This window comes from Saimiri boliviensis, chromosome 12 (assembly GCF_048565385.1).
Source record: "Saimiri boliviensis isolate mSaiBol1 chromosome 12, mSaiBol1.pri, whole genome shotgun sequence".
Taxonomy (NCBI): domain Eukaryota; kingdom Metazoa; phylum Chordata; class Mammalia; order Primates; family Cebidae; genus Saimiri; species Saimiri boliviensis.
The window spans coordinates 43,820,758-43,841,116 of NC_133460.1; the positions used below are offsets into that span (position 1 = coordinate 43,820,758).

The window sequence follows — 20,359 nt, forward strand, 5'->3', positions numbered from 1 at the left end:
TGCCCTTTCTAGAGACTTTTAAAATTGACTTCCTACAGGGCTCTAATCTCTGTACTGTTCAACAATGGTGTGCTGACTCACAATATAGCTAACACTATTTATTCATAGAGAGTTACACCTAAGGGATTCCTATCACCCTTCACCTTCCCTCCTTTATTTTTTCTCCTATTTTCTTACCATGCAAACATAAAGGCAGTAGTAATTAGATTAAAGGAAGGAAATGTTGATTAATCACCACAGTTAAAGATTCATGACTTCTACATGAATATTAGTCATATCCAATTCCAGTAATTTAAAAGAAAACTCTGTCATTGTCAATCATCAAATGTCAGATGTCTAAAATTACTTGATGTTATGAGTTTTTGAGTTTAATCGGAACATTTCACCTTTCCTTTAACCTCTATTTTGGGAAGAAGCAATAAAACAAATTTAAAAATGAGGCCTATATTTACATTGTGGCTTTGCTATTTTCTAGATTTTTTTTTCACTTTGGACAAATTATTTAAAGTCTTTGAAATTTAGTGTTCTCATCTGTGCAGATAATAGTCACTTCAAAGAAGATGATGCACATATAACACATCAAACCTAGCTTCCACCATATAGCAGACATGAAAATCACTGTTTTCTTTTCTTTTCTTCAGTCCAATATTTATTTTGTTATTATTTAGATTACATTTTAGAGTAAAAAGATCAAAAACATTTTCAAACTATATTGGCTATTGATTTTATATTGTTAATATATTTTATACTAATATATATTTAAAATTTCTTTTTTTGTTTCAAGATTTCAGACTGTGCTGGTCTTTTGAGCACAAGGAAAACAGCAAACATCACCAAAGCAAATTAAATGTAAAAGAATAAATTGTTTTTCATGCAAAAGTATAATATAAGTGCAAAGTTTTTTTTTTCCTGTAAGACCCCTTTGTTTTATAACAATTATTGATAAGGCTCTATGCAATACTGGCAGAGTAATGAGTCCATTTCTGTGGAAATACACTCATTTCTATTCAGCATGCTGGTTCCCAAAGGAATTATGAATTGCTTTTCTAGTTTGAAAATACAGTTCATGAATCTCAAGGAAAACACACATAAGGAGTCAATAACTAACAGTTTACCTTTACATATCTAGACAATGGATAAAATGGTTGGAAAAAACCTTAAAAATGAAATAGAAATGAAAATGGAAATTATTGTTATTTGTGGCTTTCACTGAAATTCCCACAATCTCTTAGTAAGAAATCCTTCCTAGGATGAAGATAAAAGTGAAGTTTGGGAGGTTGCAGTGGAAATCTGGAAAACCATTACAAAGCTGCTATTGACTATTCAGGTGTATAAACAATCTTCGTCTTCTGACCAGTCTCATGTTTCTATAGGAAATGAATGACAGGAGTAATTCATAGGGACCAAAAGAGGAATGCCACCAATTTTGGAGTATCATATGCAACCCCAGGGTTTGCAGTCTGTTGGCCTGTAGACAGGTTGCACTTCTCAGACTTGTATGCATTTTCTCTCTAACTTCTCATTGACTCAGTTACTCCCTGTCTTGCACATCATGTAGATGATGTGGCCCAAGGATAGAATATTTGAGTTGAAAATGCTTCTTCTCTGCTCTTCTGTTACAGTGGAGGGAGTGTCTCTGTTCCTATGGATGGCCAGTCTCTGCCCTTGTTTTCTGGACCCCACCTCCTCTCTACCATGCAAGTACTTTGCACCTGCAGTTATGCCCTCTTTCTCCTGTGTCATCAATCTCTCATCCTCTATTGGATGTTTTCCAATCAGCATAAAGACATGTTTTCTGTCTTCCCTTCTCCATTATAACAATGCCCAATTGACCCTTGACCCCAAATCCTGCTTCTGTCTGTGTTTCATTTGGGTTCTTAGTGGCCCCTGCTGGATATTGGGCAGTCCCTGCTAGGACATTATACAGATGTTGGTATGAGTGACACATAGGCATTAATAAGAGGTGAAAGAAAGTGTATTGTTTATACAATAAACAGGAAAAGGATTCTCCACATAGAAGGGCTCCTGCTCAGTCTGAAGTGAAGCAAGGGCAAAGGATGGTGGGTGGCTTGGCTTGTATTGGTTAGATGGAGGCTGGAGTGGTGTGCAATGGGGACCTGCCTACTGTCTGAGGTCTGAGTGCTTTGAAATTTCCCACAAGCACCACGAGAGGGAGCCCATGGCTTTTTTCTCCCCTTGCCCAGAGGCAGGTGAGGTGTGAAAGTGGTTGGGGCTAAAAGCTTAGAAAGTGGAGTCTGTCTCTGTTCCCCAGTCTTTTGCCCTCCGCTTCACTATCAAACCTCTCCACAAAGCCTCCTTTTCTTTACCACCACTGGCTTTAACTCGTTTCCATGTAGCCCTTTCTAATATTCCACCAAATGCATTCACATAGGCCTCCATGTCACCAAATCTAATATCCAGTTTTCTGTCCTCATTTTAGTAGACCACCCAGCAGTCTTTGACATATCGGATGGCATTATTCTTCTTCATACATTCTTTTCTGTTTCAGTGACACCATACTCTCCACTTTTCCTCCTATTTCCCTGGTTGCTCTTCTCAGTCACCTTCACTTGATAGACTTCTCTCTCTGATCTGAAAATTTCAGAGTCATTTAGGACTCTGCCCTCTTTTCTCTGGTTGTGTTTATCTCAGTGCCACAGCAGGCATTGCTGCTGTCTGCGGCTTTAAAGATCTAAACGCTGGTGAAATTTTATGTCTCCATATAGATATTTCATATGATGTCCAGGTTTAAAATCCAGGCGTATTCAAAATTCTATTTGGACATCTCATAGACATCTGAAGCTTAAAATTCCTCAAGGAAAGTTTGATTTCTCTTCCAAAATATGTTCCTCCTATAATCTTCTCTATTTCAGTAAATGAGATCATTAAGCTTCCACAACCGAAGCTAGAAACGTAAAATCATCATGGATTTCTTCCATTCCCTCACCTCCCACATGTAGTCCATCAGCACATCTCATTTTTCCATCCCAAAATACAGCTCATCCTGCTCACTCTGTCTAGGGTAAGCCATCACCTGCCCTAAGCCGTCATCACTCCTTTCAAGGTCTACTGTGGTGGCCTCCTAATGCCTCTCCTTATTGCCACTAATCTCCCTCCAATACAACTCCTCAGAGCAGTCCGAGTGATATTTAAGAAATAAATCAGGTCATACCATTCTCCTGCTTAAACTTCTCTACTGGCTTACAGATTCACTCAGAGGAAATTCCAACTCCTCATCATTCCACACACAGTATCCTCAGTGTGGCTGACATTGATTAAGTAATTAGACTTCATCTTACACTATTCCAGATGCTTTCCAGGCATCGAAGTATTTAACATTCACATCAACTTTGTGATCTAAGTACTATTATTACTCCTACTTTGTTGCAGAGGAAATAAATCCTGGATATGTTAAATAACCTGCCTAAGGAGACACAACCTAAAAACATTGGAGCCAGTATTCAAATCAAGGCCACCTGGCTCCAGAGTTCACCTTCTAACCACCACATTTTACTGTTTCTCATGAGCAAAGGCATGGATGAATAAATGGGAATGATTATTCAGAGGCTTGAAATAAATGACCATTCAACTATTCCTAAATTAACCTGGAGAACAGAGTTCCAGCATCACAGATCAGGACTAAGAACTACTTAAAACTGCTACTCAGCAGTTTTTCTGTCAGTCATGGACCTGAGTTTAGCTTGAATGGTAATTGCCTTCTCTCCTTTCAACCCAGGCACATTGTCAGCATGGCAACTATGGATTTCAGCCTGAGAGTATCATGCTGCTTGCAGATGGCAGGAGAGGGCAGCAATGCCAAAATGAGGCAGAGTGCATTGCAGTATGCTACATCATTGCCATGGGCACTCAACAGAATTGAATTCACCTTCCTCGTCAAGGTATAAGATATTGCCACTGTCTCCCAGCAACAACGTTTTGGAACATCTGCCAGTTTCTGTTCAATGTGGTTAATAAATTTCACAGGTCATTCTGATTGGTCCTAAAATATCAGATCATCAAATCTATCTGCGAAACATTGATATTGAGACCTGCTGTGTGCAAGACAACATGTGGGATACAGATTGAATGAGGCCTGGTTCATGCCCTTAAGGCATGAGAAAGAGACACAGACTTTCACTAAATATAGTAAAAGTCAGTATGTTAGAATGTTATAAAAAGTGTAAAAGTGCTCTCAGAGCACAGAGGAGGAATAGGTTAATTCCATAAGAATAAATGGGAAGGCTTAATGAAGTAGGTGATGGGCATTTATCAATTTAACAAATAATGTATTGAGTGCCTACTATATTTTAGGCTCTAAATGGGAGCCTCATCAATATTTCACTACATTGGTTAAATTAACTCACATAGAAATATGAGATAATTTCTTGACTGCTCACAAGTTCGTCCCAAGATTTGAAAAAATTTGACCAGTTTCGTAATTTCTCTTTTTTTTACAATGCCCACCTGTCTTGGTGGGGAAGAAGAGAAATAAGAGAGGAAGATCCAGTTATTTCTGCTTTGTTTTGAAGTCAGATGTCCAGGAACAAGCTATTATCAATCATCAGGTACTGAGACTGCCATTGTACACGTAATATTCTGGAACTCATGCTGGACCATGAAATTGTGATTGTCATAGGAAAATGGACCTGTGCACCAGCTGGAAAACGTTTTGAAAATAGTCTCTTTTGATTATTTCTGTTTAAAATTTTTCTTATTAGATGGCTAACTTGCTTTTCCTCCGAAGTCCTTTCAGTACATTCCATAATTATATAGTACCTTTGTGTAGTTGCGATGAGATCTGCTATGGTATGCTGTTGAACTTTACATAATAGCTGTTATGTAAATAGGGAAGAAGTCAGGAGACACAAAAGGAAATAATTGCAAAGACAGAAGGATGCATGAACAAAGAAACCTGAAGCTGATGTGTGACACAGTTAGAACACCATACAAATCAAGTTCCTGACCTTCAGGACATATCTAGTTTTGTTGTAAGCTTTTGGATTTTTCTTTGGGGGAGAGGAGATGCAGGAAGTTTGAGGAAAAGAGACTTATAAATGCTGTTTTTTTAAGGTGATCCTCTGGTTGGCACTGTTGCCTCGGTTCATCATTTCTAGGTCCACTATTTCATGAGAGTTGCAGATAATGATGTTGATTCAGCTCATGTGGCTGGCAAGGAGTCCTCTCTCTTCCTTACTGGCCTCAAAGGTGTATGCTTGGGTATGTGGTTTGGTATCGTTTAGTAACTTTTCAGAAATCTAAGCTCTCTGGGCTTTGCATTCCTCGTTCTGTATGTATGGTATAGTTTAGTAACTTTTCAGAAATCTAAGTTCTCTAGGCTTTGCACTCTTTCTGTATGTAAATACATTTTGCTTCCTCCTCTCACACCCAGGTATCTGTGGGATGGTCATGGATCAAAACACAGCATCAACAACAAAATGTAGTTTTGAATGCTATGAACTGGTACAGAACACTTGTAATTCAGAAAGATATCTCTATTAGGGCCCTAATGGGTAGTATGAACTTGGGAAAGTTACTTAATATCTCTAAGCCCCGATTTCTTTATATGCATATTGAGAGATAAGTAAGACCTTATGGTGTTAAGAAGATCAAATGAGATAATTTATGTAGAAGAGTGCTTGGCACATGGGCAGAACTTTGCTCAGTAGAGGGTGAAATGTAATGACACTTAGCTCTAGGGTCACAATTAATTCTGATCATTTCTGCTGATGGTGCCAATTAGCCAGCTGAATGGGGATAGTGACACCATGTAATGCCACTCAGGTCCCCCTTAAAGAACTAGGCACTCATTCCTAAGAGATTGGCAGTGTTGGCTGCTGACAGCTCAAGACTGCTTTCCTTTCTCAGAATTCCCCTCTACTGATGGGTGCTCCCTTTCCAGGGACGGCCCACATTCAATGACTGGTTGCTGTTGGGTGGTACAAATATCTGGCCCCTTTACTTCAATGACAAACACCCCTGAAGGGCTTCCCAGCCTTAGAGCTTTCTGAGTGATTGGCAAAGGCCACCATTGCAACTTTGTCTCACTTTGGCTTCTGCCTCTGTTTGGTCTTGCTTTCCTTGCTCCCTCATAGTAAGTAGTTCCTGAGAACATATGCCATTAAACCTCCTGCAGACACATCTCAGCATCCTAGAGTCTCTTTCCTCAGGAGCCTGAGGAAGATAGGAGGCATCTCTGTTTGCCCATACCACTTGTGGTGCATCTTTCCTGAAGGAAGGAGAACAAGGTACCACAGTCGAAGCTTCCCAGATACCTGAAAGTCCACAGTGCTAACCACAGTTCACAGACCAAGAAACAGATGATTATTTTGGTGGTGTCATCAGGATGGTTCTTTCCTTTCTCTCTCAAATTTTTTGTTCACATAGTCTGGTTCAACCCAGACTAATTAAATTCTTTACTTCCTCCACCCTGGAGAGCAGGGTTAAGAGTTGAAGAGAAGACAGCTGCTCCTGACATGAAGTCCACACCCCTCTCTCTCACTGCTTTTTAAGAGGAAGTGACAGACACTTTACCAGGGCAGCATGAAGAGAACCAAATGAGGAAATAGAATGTGAGTTTCAGAAAAGACTGCCTGTCATTCGGACTGTGATTTTGAAGTGACTTAGGTATTACCTAGCAAGGCCACAATAGATTTTTTGAAACAGTCACAGAAGCAAGCTCACATTTTATTAGAGCTATAACTAGCTCGAATAGATGCCAGACTGCCCAAAGCTAGCTAACTTTTAGGCCATGCCCAAGACTTCTAGCTTAGGAAGATCTCTTTGTTAAGTGAACAGGTTTAGATCAGTCGTATAAACAAGCATTGTCCAATGCTTACTCACCACACGCAAGACGCTTTTTGTCATTTGAGGTTTATAAAGGATGATCCCTGCCTCTGAGAAGGTTAGGGTGTGGCTGGAATCATAAGACATACTGCATAAAAACTTCAACCACATGACATTAAATATTCTGAAGGCAATTCTAAAATCATGATGGTTTTCAAGTCAAATGCTTGGAAGGCTACCATCACCATCTACTATAACTGCCTATGGCATACAACCTATATCAGGTGAGCAGATTTCTTGGTATGCTAGCCAGCTCAACTGAGTATTCTTACCCCTAAAAGCAGAAAGCTGGGTTTTTTGTTTCCTTATATTCTTGAATATCCAAATCTGTATCTGAGACAATTAAGGGTAAAGTGACTGTAGTGCTCTAGTCAGTGTCTGGTTTGATTAAAAAATGTCCAGCAACTAAGAACCTCAAATGTCAGGGAAAAAAGTTTGTTTTCACATAGCAGTATTTCCTTTGGTAATCTGCCATGCAAATAGTCAAAAATTATTGAACTCTTAAATCTTTCCAAGTGTTATGCATTACAGAAGATTGAAAAGTTATTAAACATATGCCTATAGGGAAATGTGAATCACAAAATCAAATCAACTAAAATTAAAAGCTTCATGTTTTATGTGGCTTATATTGAGATTAGCATCTTTAAAACATAAATTTATTAAAAGAATAAAACAGTGAATAAAGTCATCTTCAGGCATTAGAAGGTCTCCTTAGCTTTCAAAATATAGTCTGTCTCTAGAAGCATTCCTGATTGTGCAGGAATGGATTATAAATCTTATTATGGAACTGATTAACTGAATAGAAGCATTTTTTTAAAAGAAAAATATTTGAGACCGGGCATGGTGGCTCACGCCTGTAATTCCAGCACTTTGGGAGGCTGAGATGGGTGGATCACCTGAGGTCAGGAGATTGAGACGAGCCTGGCCAACATGGTGAAACCCTTTCTCTAACTAAAAATGCAAAAAATAGTCAGGCGTCATGGCAGGCCCCTGTAATCCCAGGTACTCTGGAGACTGAGGTGGGAGAATTGCTTGAACCTGGGAGGTGGAGGTTGCAATGAACCGAGATCGTGCTACTGCCCTCCAGCCTGAGCAACAGAGAGAGACTCTGTCTCAAAAAAAAAAAAAAGAAAGAAAAAGAAAAATATTTTATATTACAGTGCTTTAACAACTCGTTGCTCTTCATGTGAAGCAGGATTTCTTCTTATCAAGTAAAGCTGTATCTAAAATCCCAATTTACAAAAGAGGAAAAAAATCATTCTTTGGTAAAATACATTTCCTAAAATTTACTTCATAAAATGCATTTAAATATCCTAACTGAAGCTTCTTTGATAACCACAAACATTTTAATTCAGCACTTAAATTTTTATTTATTTGTGTTAGCTTCACAATATGGAGAAAATTGACATTCATACAGATTAGCTGGATATAACTTTTTAAAAACACCATGCAATTGTAGTGTACTTTTCAAGCAGGTATGAGAAGAGATGGTGTATTTAAAAGTTTCTCATAAAACCTTTTAACCCTGCAACAAGCATTAACATACTGATTTTCTCTAATGTACTATAATTTGGGATTGATGCATGTATGTTGTTGCAATAATTTTTTTTAATAGATTTGCTTTTTAGAACAGTTTTAGGTTCACAGGCAAGTTGAGAGGAAGGTACAGAGATTTCCCGTATATCCTTTGACCCTGTACATGCATAGCCTCCACCATTATCAACAGCCCCCACCAAAGTTTTACATTTATTGCAATTGTTGAATCTACATTGATATTCATAATCTAAAGTCCACGGTTTACATTAGGGTTTGCTCCTGTTATTGTACATTTTATGGGCTTGAATAAATGTATAATGGTATGTATTCACTATTATACTATCATATGGAGTGTTCTCACTGTCTTCAAAATCCTCGTCCTCTGCCTATTCACTTCTTTCTTGCCTCTAATCCCTGTCAATCACTAATCTTTTTACTTTTACTGTTTGTGTAGCTCTATCTTTTCTGGAATGTTACATAGTTGGTATTATAGATATTTAGCCTTTTCAGATTGTCTTCTTTCACTCAGTAATATGCATTTATGTTTCCTTCATGTTTTTTTCATGGCTTGATAACTCATTTAAAAAATTTTTAATTTATATATTTTTTGAGATGGGGTCTTATTCTGTCAGCTACTGCAACTTCTGCCAACCATGTTCAAGAGATTCTCCTGACTCAGCCTCCCTAGTAGCTGGGATTACAGGTGTGCTCTATCACGCCCAGCTAATTTTTGTATTTTTAGTAGAGATGGGTTTCACCATGTTGGCCAGGCTGCTCTTGAACTCCTGACCTCAGGTGATCTACCGACCTTGGCTTCCCAAAGTGCCTGGATTACAGTTATGAGCCACCATGCCCAGCCAACTCACTCATTTTAAATGCTGAATAATATTTTATTGTCTGGATGTACTCCAGTTATCAATTCATCTACTAAAGGACATCGTGATCGCGTCCAAGTTTTAACAACTAGGATTAAAGCTGCTATAAACATCTGTGTGCAGATTTTGTGTGGATATGTTTTCAACTCTTTGGGGGAAAATACCGAAAAAAGAGATTGCTGGATTGTATGGTAAAAGTATATTTAGTTTTGTAAGAAACTGCCAAACTCTATTTTGTAATGGTTTTTAAAATTAGTTTAAAAACATAAATATAAGATTTCAATGACATATTTATAGATTTCTGAAACACTTATTTCAATGATAGTCAAATCTCTGCTTTAGTGCATAATAAAAATCATAGCAGTAAGAATGTGGAGCAACAGAAACTCTCATTTATTCCTGGTGGAATGCAAAATAGTACAGTCACTTTGAAAGACAGTTTGGCAAAAAATAAAAATCAAAAAATCAAAACAGTGCTACCTACCCCAAGAGATTAAATTAAGGGGCATATAAAAATATGATGGTTAGATATAAGTTAAACCTTTGCCAATAATAGTTATTTATTTATTTAAGAAATCTGACTCTACAGGTTATCTTATGTCATCTTGGACCATTTATTTAACCTTTATAAAATGTATTTTTCCTATTCATAAATTGAAAGTAACAGATACATAATGAATTGTCATGAGAATAAATTAATATGTGACATATGCTCTCTTCTTTCTTCTTTTCAATTGTAGACTATTATTACTATTATTAATCAAATTATAAACTCTATTAACTATCTGTATCATCCTTCCTCTGCTCCACACAGTGAGCAAGAAAACGTTTATTTGTAATGAAAGTCTTTACAGAACCATCTTGAAGGGGAGCATAGTATATTCTATTGTGTTTCTTACATTTTATCCTGAACATTTATATCCAGATCATTAAGATTTAGTTAAATTAATAAATTTTTAAAAATGAAAATTGGATTACCTTTAAGAGGATGACATGAAACACAAACACCTGTGTTTACAGCTGCCTGCAGGTCCTTTCCATGTGGAGGGCATATAATTGTGTCTGAAAACAAACCCCTTAACCTGGCACGCCCCAGAAGTTCTTTACCCATTATAAAGAAGGTAAAAGTCTGGCAGTTACATTTGACTTCTCCTCTTTTTAACTCTCATATCAATCAGTTGCTAAATCTTGGCAATGTTCCTGCTTAATCCCAACCTTTACTACCAAGTTAGGCTTTTATTATGTTCTTCCTGGATTAAACTAATAGCCTCCAAGTCCATGCTTGCCACCAACCACAAACCCTCTCCTGCATATACATCGATGCCTCAGGTGTTGCCTGTGGAGTGAAGTCCAAGCTCCCAGAATTTGGCTTATTTTTCATCATTCTTCACATCAAATTTATTCTTGTTCAACACTGAACTGCTTGTAGTTCTGGTACATACCACAGGGTTTTTCATTTCTATGTCCTGAATTTCTTCTTTCTGTCATCTGGATAACCCAGCTTAGGCATAAATTATTTCCAGAACTTCTTTTCTGAATGTGATCCTCTTTCCCTACTCAACCTCCTTCAAAATTAGTTTAGATGCACCTTCTCTAGGTCCTATACATCCTCCATTCATTTCTTACCATCATGCCTAGGATAGGACACTGGGATACTCTCTGTCTCGATGTCAGTATTCTTCTGTGAATTCCTTGAAGAAAAAGCCAGTGTCTTACTGACTCAGTGTCCAGCTTTCTTTCTGGTCCCTAGGAGTCAGAGAAAAATGTATGTTTTACTCATGAGGTAAATGAGTTCATGGGTTGCCAATAGTCCCACATTTCTTAGTCTAATCAGGGGTTAGTCGATAATGTATTACATCTACTGGCACTTGAGGTTTTTTGATTGCTGATTTTTAAGCACAAACTATTCAGCTTTTCTTTTGCCCTGAGGTTTGTTTTTACAGGACCCCCACAAAGAACACATTTGGGTAATCACACCCATCCTTTATAGTAGTAGAAGTTTCTGTTTATTGGAACTAAACAATTATGAATGTCTTCATGTGTCTTTGTACCCCAGTAGGTGGCCCAGATAATGGGGGAAGCATAAAGTTTAATTGATAGAAATAGTCCATTGTATAATTTGACTTCTTCAGCCAGAATTTTATTGGCAAGCTCAGTAGGACACCCAAAGTCAACCATATCTTTACATTCCTGAGCATATACTGAGGACTTCTTGAGAGCATGGAAACATACCAGCATAATTGTGGGAGATGAGTGTACAGAAGATTTATATGACAGATTTAAAAGTGTCCTGGTATTCTACCAAACTTTGGTGAATCTGGATACTGTAAGCCTCTGGTTATACCATAATAGGAATATATATGAACTGGAAAAGGTCAACAAATGACAATTCAGATCCCTCCAGAGATGAAAAGGTTTAGAATAGATTTGTTTACCAAGTCAAACAAAACCATAACTAAGAAATGCTGTCTATGGTTTAAGGAGATGGTTGGAAATATACATATTTTCTTTTAAGTATGTATTACTATCTAATATACTATATGATTTGCTTTTTATCTTGTTTATGTCTGTTTCCTTCTCTGCAATGGAAGTTCCATGAAGGTAAGGGTTTTGTTCTGCCTCATTTGCTCCAGTATCCCCAGTGCTTAGAATAGTGTGTATAAAATGATAATTCATCAATAAATATCTTCTGAATGAATTATTTAATAGTTTAGTAAGATACATTAAAGTGATAGCAAATACTGTCTAGAATTGCATGACGGAGAATAGTTAATTCCACATTCTGTGATGACTTTGGTAGTATCACTATTCCCTTTCCAGGTAATTAATTCATTTTCCATCTGGAACTTAAGATAATTATAAAATTTGGAAATATTTTAAATAAGTACAGGTATTTGCTGAGCACAAATACTGAACCAGGCACTGTTTCCTTGTACTTTTAGATTCTTTTTATTTCAGTATCACCCTCAGCCTGGAATTGTTCTATCATATATTATATCTCTGTAAAAATAAGCATTTCCATTTAAAATATTGTAGGCAAGATTTGCATTAAACTATGAATTGAAAATATAATGGAAACTATGTACTAAATCTGAAATTGACCCATATTTACTTTTTTCCTCAAGCCCTGAATAAAATAATCAGCTGTTGCACTTACATATACAAAAAAAAATCACTTAGCAAATCAGTTTAACTAGCAATATCACAGTAATCTCAATAGAATTATTTAATTTATTGAAAGATTTTATTGGAGAAGAAGAAACTTCTCTAGTCAGCTAATTAATGTAGTCCAACATCCTTTTAAGTGTTAATTTCCTTAAAATATATATTTTTCTTTTTCTATATGATCCTTTTTTATTTTCAAAAGGCTCAAACTACTATTCTTGAATATTATACAGCTACATTGAACCTTAGTCTGTAATAATAATTAATCAAAGGAAAAAAGGTATTACAGTATATTATTGTACATTAAAGAATTTTAACTGAACATAATTACTTTATTCTCTGTGATTATTTTCTAAATTGCCCGAATAAATACAAAACGTTTCATACAATTTAGTGAAAGAAGAAACTATAAAGACCATTTAAGAGATATGAAGTCTGAGGCCCAGAAAGCACTTAGCTTGAATATGTAGAATTAATCACTGTCAAAGCTCAGATCATAAGAAATATATCAGATTTGAAATATTATGAATTAACAGATGGAACATAATTGGAAATAAACATTCAAGAAAAAAAATCAAACCTGTTTAAATAGATGACTTTAATGTTAACAGTGTACTGACATCATTTTTGGCAAAACCAAAACACTTGGCTAAAATAATCTCTTTAGCTTCATTAAATTCTAAAAAGCACAAGTAGTTAAGATGCGTTAATTGCTGTTCAGCAAGTAAATATTGTTAAGTATTACTAGAAATATATTTTAAGGAAATTAATACTTAAAAGATGTTGGTCTGTATTGATACCTGACTAGAGAAGTTTCTTCTTTATTTATTTATTCAGTTTTTTTTTTGAGATGGAGTCTTGCTCTGTCATCCAGGCTGGAGTGCAGTGGTATGATCTCAGCTTACTGCAACCTCTGCGTCTCAGGTTCAAGGGATTCTCCTGCCTCAGTCTCCCGAGTAGCTGTGGCTACAGGCACTCGCCACCATGCCCTGTTGGGGGAAGCAGCAAAGGAGAAAGGACTTACAGAGTGCCTACATAAATTGGTTATTAGTAACATATAAACTGGGAACAACAAACAGTGGCAAACAGTAGGAGGCTGCTGGGGATGCAGGCTTCTCCATGCCTCATGTGCCAGTGCAGGATGACCTAGGCTCTGTTTCCATAAACATTGTGCTCAAGCATGTAAAACACCTTTGTAGCAATGAGACGTAACCAGATTTGTAGGCTCCTTGTGAGGCCTGAGTTCCACCAGGTGCACATAGATAATAGGCTAAAGATAACCCCATGTTTTTGTTTTGGGAAACTCCCAAACTACCACTGTTATCAATCTTCAGAATGACACAGCAGTTCCGGCAAACTGATTCAGTTCTTGCTCACTGATTGACCCCACCATCACATCACCCTCTCCCCACCATCACTCCACCCCTAACCTATAGATCAAAGTGATTGTAACCAATAAATACTGTGGGAAATCAGAGCTTTGGGCCTTCACTGCCTCCAGGACAAGTGATGGCCCCCTGGTCCCACTTTTTGCATTCTTAACCTGTCCTTTTCTCATTCCTTTGTTGCCACCGAACTTGGAGTACCCACAGGTGGTATGTGGGGGCTGGCTCCCTGATTTCTGGTGCCCAAAGTGTGGGGCTCCCTACATGCCAGGTAATTTTTGTAATTTTATTTTTTTTTTTATTATTTTTTTTTGGTAGAGACGGGGTTTCACTATCTTGGCCAGGCTGGTCTTGAACTCCTGACCTCGTGATCCACCCACTTCAGCCTCCCAAAGTGCTGGGATTACAGGCCTGAGCCACCCCATCTGGCCTAGAGAACTTTCTTCTCTTCCAGTGAAATCTTTCATTAAACTAAATAGCGATTCTGTTGAGAATATTTTGATATTGCTGGTTAAACTGTTTTGCTAGATGTCTTTGTTTTTTGTGTATCTTAATATGATATCTGATTGTATAGTCAGGGCTTTAGAGACAAAAAGGGGGTTTTCCTTCTATTTTTATTTAGGAAGAAAAACTTTAAAAGGAAAAAAGGAAAAGTATGATAGAATAATATTGTTGTTCTGGGTGAAATGGGCTCAATAAGTGGGCTACAAGATTTCTAACTATACATGCAGAATACTTCAATTTTTGTGTTGCACAGAGAATAAAACAAATTTTGCATTATAAATTGTGTCTACTTTTTTGCCTACTTTTTTATGCATATATTCATTTAGTGATAGAATCAAATAGTCAACACTATTTACATATGGAACAATCATTTTTTATTTTCAAAACCAAAAGTAAAAATTCATTTAGCTTTGTTTCCATTAAATTTATAGAGGCAAATTAACTTTCCCTTTTTTTCTAAACTTGTACTGAGCAAACGCGTGCTGTAGTATATAAAAGAGTTATTACTAAGTTATATAAAATGACATCAACAACTCAAATGGATCATAGTAAGTATGGTGACTGTGAATAATGGCAGTTATAAGAATCCATATGCAATTATTTGTTATCTTTCTTTAAAAATTGTATAACATGAAAACATTTGATACATTATTTTAAAATCTTGGATTAACAGTCTTATATGCACTGGGTGAGATGGCTCATAGCTGTAATTCCAGCACCTTGGGAGGTCAAGGCAGGCTGATCACTTGAGCCCAGGAGGTTGAGATTAGCCTGGGAAACATGGCAAAACCCCATCTCTAGAAAAAATACAAAACTTAGCCAGGCATGGTGGGACGCCTCCAGTCCCAGCTACCAGGAGGCTGAGGTTGTGCTAACCTACCCTGACTCCATTTTACTGAGAGTCAGACAGACTTCATCTTAACCTCCACCTCACCCCTCCCACCATTTCTCCTTTGAGTGCATATCTGGGTCATGTTCCTGTGCTGGCTCATGTTGTCCTTAGAGCTATAGAAACGTATAATCATTGTAACCATATCCTGCTTGGCAAGCACACTTACTATTGTGAATACCCCCTTGATTGATGTTACGGAAAGTACCAAATGCCCTTCCTTGGTAAGCAGCAGTCATGGGAACTGCTTGTGTATACCCTCCTTAGTTAATCAACAATCATGGGATCCTCCTGCCTCCTAGTTAGCAGCCTCCTCCTCTAACTTGCTTGTTCTGCTTCTGTAAAATTCCACTTCAGCTAGGCTCCCCCTCCCCTTTCTTAAGCAAGGTATAAAAAGAAATTGAGCCCCTTCTTTGGGGCTGAGAGATTTTGAGCATGAGCTGACTCTCGGTTGCTGGCAATAAAGGACTCACAATCAGATTTCAGAGTGTGGTGCTTTCCTAACAACTCGCTCAGCTATAGCAAGGTGGAGTACTGCATGAGCCCGGAAGGTCAAGGCTATGGTGAGCTGCCAGCATACCACTGCACTCCAGCCTGGGCAACAGAGTGAGACCCTGTCTCTAAATAAATACATAAATACAGGTTTATGTAAAGTAAAAACTCAAAGCTCTTCTATTGTGCTTGTCCACACAAGTTTACTCCTCAGCCAGAATATGGTAACAGCCTTTGGCTATAAGGTTTTTATAAGATATTTTCAGACCACTTTTATTCATTTATATGAATGTAATTATATATTTAGAGGTTTGGACAACACTGAATATAAATGCCATGCGTATAAATGAGCATAAATATTTTCTCTTTGCATTCTTCTTATTCTTGGTTTTTCACTTGAAAATGGCTTGGAGATACTTTTATACTTCGTTATTTATAGGTTCTCCTGGTTCTTTTACTGGCTCATGCTAGTTCATTGAATGTAAGTTAGTTAGTTTCAAAATATATTTTAAGGATTTCCTTTTTTCTTTCTTCTTGATTTCATGAAACAGTGGGTGAATTTTCATGACTTCTGCTTCCTTCCTATGAATTCAGTTTATGATGTCTGTAACAAGACTGTTGAACTTAAAGAAGACTGTATAGAAGGTTCCGTGAACTAGCTGTTACATTTCATGAGTTGATTTTAGAAGTCTTGTCTTTCAGTACAGATGAATAACACTTTGTAAAGTTCATATTATCAGGAGTTGTTGAATAGAGCCCTGGCTGATTTGGTTGCCTACCAAATCAGGGTTAAAAGCATTTGAAAGCCTATCAAATAAATTATCGTGCTTTCTAATTATTATTAGTATATATTTATTCTGAACATTTTAGAAAATATAGAAAACATGGTAATTTCACCACTTGGACGTAACTTGTGTTATCCTTTGGTGAGTTTTTCAAAATTGTTCTGTAGGTATATATCATTGTAGACATACAAGCCTAGCTTCTAAGGCTAGGCTTCCTGAGTTCACATTCTAGCTCTGCTACTTGTTAGTTATGTTTTTGAGTAATTTCCATAACTGTTCTAAACCTCAGTTTCTTCATCTGTAGGATGGGATAATAATATCTCGTACAGTTGTGAAAGTCTAATGAAATAAATACATTCAAATAACTAGTAATGAATAAATATATTCAACTACTAACATCTAGCCTGTGTTCCATAAATAAATTATTATGTAAACAATTTGGAAGATACTGCATATAATTTGGTACCTTTTCTTCTCATTTAATATGTCCTGATCTACTTCAGGTGATTAGTAGTCTTCTTGTTAATTATTTTTAATGACAAAATGGTATACTACTAGCACATGAACATATATTTCATATAACAACCCATTGTTATTGGACAGTTCAACAAGTTAAAACTCTTATGCTATTAAAATAACACACATTTGTAGTTCTATATTATAGTCTAATATAATAACAACTCTAAAGTGAATGGACAAGGCCAATAATGGGTGCCACATCTTAAGGCTTTTATACCTGTCGTCAGAGTGAACAATGGTTTGATGAATTTTAAAATTCTTTCAGTGACTTTAAATAAAACAACTGTATTTACTCCTGATTTATTTCTTACTAGATGAAAATTTTAGCTTAACAGCGTAAGACAATAATGGTCTTTGATTAAATCTGTGGAATAAATGATGTAACATAAGAACTTACGCATTTAAATAAATGTTAGTTTTCAAAATAATTATCTTAAAAGAGAGAATATACATTTGTTAGATCCATGAGTTCATTTATCAAAAACGTTTTGAAATTATTCTTTGGCAATTGCATAAATATGTGTAATTGAACTTTATCCCAATATTTTCATTAAAGTTGACTTAATAAATTGCAGTTTCTTATTTAATATCCATCTTCTTATCAATCAGAATCTTTTTTTTTTCAGCTGGTATGATAACAGTGTATTTGGCTCTGGCAATAGATTACAACTGGTCCAAACCAATTCTCAGGGTATCTTATAACTAGGAGTGGCCTTAAGACCCTGTTTGTCAAGAATACCTAATTGGAAGGGTAGTCAAAAGGTATTTATTAAGGTTTTTGCTTTCCTGATAAAGGAGATGGTTGTAGCTACCCACCTTTTCTTGTTCTTCACCCTTCTTTCTGCCTTGAATGAAGCCAGGGTAGTTGGAACTGCAAAAGTCATTTTGTGACCAGAGAGATCACCTCAACCTCACTGAGCTGCTGAGTCAAGTCATAACTGCCGATCTTCAGATTTTTTATTGTATGAAGGGAAAAAAGAATTCTTCTATCTTTTTGTGACTAATGACTTTTACTTGACTTGAAGGCATTCCTAAACATAGACACTGCTACTTTTCCAACTACTTTTGAGACAGTTAGGAGTTCATCAAAATTAACTGCTTTATAAGTATTTATGCATTCATTATAAAATAGGTTCATTTTTAAAGGCATAAGTCAAAGAAATTACAGAATTAGTGTTGGAAAGATCTTTAGAAATCATTTAATTCAGTTGTTCTCAGTGGTGGATTTTCGTTACAATTATTGTTGGAACTTTAGAGGAATGCGCATGTTTGTACCCCATATCCAGGCATTGTGGTTCAGTGGATCTCAGATGGGTTCCAGGAATCTTTGTTTTTTAAAACTACAGGGTGATTCTGAGTTACTGATCTATATCAGTAATCTTTCTCAAACAATGATCTGTGGACTACCCTGAAATATGTGTATCTAGCAAAAATTAGAATTTTTCAGCCTAGATAGGGGAAGTAACTTTATGAAACTGTATTGTTAGAAATATGTAAGATGCTGGTAAGTATGGAAAGAAAACCGTCATTGTAAATCAGAGTTAACTATGGATGATTTTCTTTCTAGAAAATAAAAATAGGGGGTTTGATGATATTATTTCAACTGTCTCATCTTCCACGAGAATTTCACCTTCAGTTCCGCTCTTCAAAATTGTTTAGATTTCCAGAGTTGACTGAGATTTAGTCCAGTGGTGTGGATCTACTTTGTTTGAAAGAGGCTAGGTTAATGAATGAAGCCAGCTTGGAAGGGGCTGTTGGCAGAATGTGGTGCTGGTCATCATTGTGCCCTTTCCCTTCCCAATTTCTCTACCACAAGAAAGTGAATTTGCTGTGGAAGTTGATAAAAGCACAGCTTGACTGCTTTTATTTCAGTTATATGTGCAATTACCTTATAAATTCTTCCAGACCTCAGTTGACAAGTCAGTCTGGTTTCTACTTATTATGTAGTCCCAAATGATTTGGATAATTTATTATTTAATAAATACCCATTCTCCGAAATGAGCTTTAGTAATTTTTAGAGATAGAAGGCAAATGTTCAGAAATAGTTATTATTTCTAGGCCTGAAAGAATAAATTTTCTTAAATCTCAAATTGTGACTCATTAAAGATAAGTTATACCACTCTTTCAAGCTCTTTCAACTCCAATTTAGCCATTTTCCATTTAAACTAGGATAGTCTTATTTTATTAATTGGTAGCTCATTCTAGAAAATGTATTTTATATGCATAAATTTCAAATATACAGATTTATACATGAACATTACATATGTATATATAAATATGCATCATGTATATGTGTGTATATAGTGAACAGAGTTATGTTTATTCATGTATATATACAGTATATAAATGTGTATGTATATACAGACAAATTTATTCTAAAGTATATTACATAGTCTCCTAGAAGTATATAGAAAAAATATTTTTGAAGATCTTTTTCTATCTTTTCCTACCCTTTTTGCATAAACAAAATCCTGGTCTGCTTGTAGAATTTAAGATATGCTAAATATTAAAAAATGCATCCTATGTAACTGGGTCTTAGTAGCTGTGGTTATCTACGGCCTTGGATATGTTGTCCTTTTGATTTTTTTCTAGGCAGCAATTGGCAGAGAAGACCTAGGCTTCAAAGGTCTAGACTTCTCTTGACTATATTATTGTTGGAACCATTTCAAGGTCAGGAGCCTGGGGCTTTAGGTACAAGGTTTGCTGAGGTACAAGGCAGTAGGTGCTGTTAGCAGCCTCCACAGAGAAGCAGTATTGTGTTTTGTTGAAGAGCATAGTCTCAGAGTTTAATTGCAGCTTTCCCATTTGCAAAATTTGAGCCTGGCCAAGCTATGTGAGATCTCTAAACTTCACACTTGTTATCTCCAAAAATTTTTTTATAAAGGATAAGAATTAAATGTGATAACTCTTCTAACAGCACATAGTGTTAGCTATCCCTGGGCCTAGAATGTGGTAAATGTCCATCCAATGTTAATTGCCAAATTAATCAAGACTTTTTCATGTACATGGGACAATAAAAATCAGTCCCAAACTAACTTGCATAGCATTGTAAATTAACTAGCTTACATAACACGGAAGTCGTATTTTCAAGTTTTCAGGTTGCTTAGTCTTGCCTAGATGTAGGTTTTCAGGAAACAGAGTAAGTTCAGTGTCTTTCATCTCTCAGTTTTACTTTCTTCTACTTTTGCTTTCCTTTCAGATACATTTTCTCTGTAATTTACAAAGATGACCCCCAGTAGCTTCTACTTACGTGGTTCTTAGAGCAGAGATCTCAGAAGGGGAGAGTATATCTTTCTCAGTAGTTCCAAAAAAGTCTCAAAGAAGGCTCTCATTGCCTCAGCTTGGATCATATGCCAATTATTTATC

The 20,359-nt window shown here is 36.4% G+C and overlaps 1 long non-coding RNA gene across 1 annotated transcript in view; it reads right to left on the bottom strand.

The window, feature by feature from the left end:
- LOC141580582 (uncharacterized) overlaps nucleotides 1–13,626 on the bottom strand; it is a 47,948-nt gene extending 34,322 nt beyond the window's left edge. Inside the window, exons 1-2 of the long non-coding RNA XR_012512834.1 lie at nucleotides 13,220–13,626; nucleotides 10,881–11,000 (exon numbers count right to left, since the gene is read on the bottom strand). This is a non-coding gene — a long non-coding RNA (uncharacterized LOC141580582). The remainder of the gene's footprint in view (nucleotides 1–10,880; nucleotides 11,001–13,219) is intronic.
- Nucleotides 13,627–20,359: the final 6,733 nt, after the last annotated feature.